Below are 2,500 nucleotides of genomic sequence, written 5' to 3' on the forward strand. Positions count from 1 at the left end.
TGCAGTTGGAGTGGAAAAGAATGTCAGGAGTGATTTGTAACAGACAGGTACTACTAAGAGTGAAAGGGAAGGTCTACAAGTTGGTAGTGAGACAAACTATGTTACATGGGCTGGAGACAATGGCACTGATGAAAAAAGACGGGAGTCAGAGCTGGAGGTGGCAGAGTTAAAGATGTTAACATGTGCCCTATTGTGTGATGAGAATGGTCAAGATTAGAAATGAGTACATTAGAAGGTCAACTCAGATTGCATGGTTTAGAGACAAAGCCAGAGAGATTGCATTGGTTTGCACATGTGCTGATGAGGGATGCTGGGTATATTGGGAGAAGGATGATAAGGATGGAGCTGCCAGGTCAGAGGAGAGGGGAAGGCTAAGATATGGTTTATGGATGTGGTGAGAGAGGACATGCAGGTGGATGGTACAAGAGCAAGATGCAGAGGTCGGGAAGAGATGGAAGCAGATGATCCACTTTGGCTACTCCTAACACGAGCAGCCAAAAGAAAAAAAAAACTTTGGTGATTGTAAACAGACATTCAGTATTTTCATACTCTTATTATTTATTATTAAATATATTTAAGCTTTTGAGCGGACAGGTGATCTGCTGTGGCGACCCCTAACCGGGAACAAGCTGAAAGAAGAAGAAGATATTTAAGCTTTTCATTATGGCTGGTCTTTTTAGAGAATACTTTGAGAGTATTTGTATTTATCTGGTGACACTGTGGCCACTCCTGAAAGTCTTACTGCATTGGTCAAACACTACCACCTGTATAAGTGTTAATTTTACTAAGTATAATCAGATGCACTGGCAAGAACCTTGGAGTAGCTGGCTTTGGAGTGTTCTGGTGGAAGTATCTGCCTTATAGTCTGTGCAGAGGGTTGCTAGCTGGTAAATCTGTGCCAGCCTTCCCCAGATGTGTGTGTGTGAGAAAATCAAATCTCAAAAAGTGTGTGTGTGTGTGTGTGTGTGTGTGTGTGTGTGTGTGTGTGTGTGTGTGTGTGTGTGTGTGTGTGTGTGTGTGTCTTCCAGCTACTTGGAGCAGGGAAACAGAGCACTGTTTCACAGAGGGGGTGGTGGAGGACTTGGCTGAGGATTCAACTCTACAGCTGCATCAGTGGGGAAGTCTTATCTGGGGCCTGGAGAAAGCCAGGGAAATCTAGCCCCAGGACTGAGTGTGTTCCCTGTGTGATCTTAAGGGAAACTGTGCTTGGTGCGGAAAGCTGCATCTGAAAATACTGCATGTATCTAGTTTTGTTCCAAATGATTATTCCCTCACCAGTGCCAGTGGTGAGGATTATGTTTCCTTGATTACTGACCCACAGCAGGGACATCACAGCTAGTAACAATGGGTCCTAGCTGACTAAGTTTGCAGAAGACTGCAAGCTAGGAGCAGTCACTACATCCCCAAATGGCAGACATCCTGCAGGAAGGCTTGCCCCAAATAAGTAATTGGTGCCTAGATTGTGGACCGAGACAAAATGCCAAAAATTGAATTACTGTATCCTTTGGGAAGTCATATACCCCAGGAACTACCACACTGACCATACCCCCTTAAGAGACGACTCAGTTGTTTGGGATTTGAAAACTTATAGGGATAGTAACCTAATGTTTGACCAACATGTGCCCACTGTTATATGAAAGTCTTTCTATACTGCACAGCTTATAAATAAAGGGTTTGCGTACAGATATAGGAATGTTATGGTTCCCTTTTAACTTTACCTTTATTAGGCCAGTCATTTAGTATAATGCCCCTTCTTGAGTCTCTGGAAAGATCAGGCAACAACTGGAACACCCACAGAGATACGTTACTGAAAGCACACAAAACCTAAATAAGATGTCGTACACTGACTGACTTAAAGCTCAGTCACTATACGCTGTATCCTACAGACTGCTAAGAGGTGACCTGTGCCTGACGTACAAGGCATCCTCCAACCCAATGCTGATGGATTTACTGTACATCAGGAAGTCAAAAGTAATCAACAATAATTAGTCTAAGGTTCAAAACTTCTGCAATGCCACCAGAACAGTTTGGCCCAACAGGTATAGCTTGCAGAAGATACAGCTGCTCTGGAACAGACATACAAAACAAAGCTTATCCCTGTCCTTCTTCAACCTAGATCTCTAGATGGGAAACACAAATGTTAATCCAGGACTACCCTCTGTACTAAACAGCGGCAGTACCCAAAATGCTTTAGCTTAAGCAAGCATCCTCTCAAATTACCTATGATATGATCCCAGTTATTCTCACTAGGGGTAATATTTAGTCAACCACCATTGGATGGGCATGGTCAATCTAACACCAAATGGGAGAGACTAATTCACACACCAAAAGGGAAACTGGCTAGGCTTAAAATGGCATGGAAGAGCAGCTAACCTAGTACTTACTCATGAACCTATGATGATCCAATTGCGGATATACTCCAGATCTTGAGAGAGGTAAAGAATGGCACAGACAGATTCCAGCAGGAATGACTGGTAAAACTTTGTTGATAGCAATGATA

This window comes from Protopterus annectens, chromosome 13.part0 (assembly GCF_019279795.1).
Source record: "Protopterus annectens isolate FY-2018-M chromosome 13.part0, PAN1.0, whole genome shotgun sequence".
Classification (NCBI taxonomy): Eukaryota; Metazoa; Chordata; order Ceratodontiformes; family Protopteridae; genus Protopterus; species Protopterus annectens.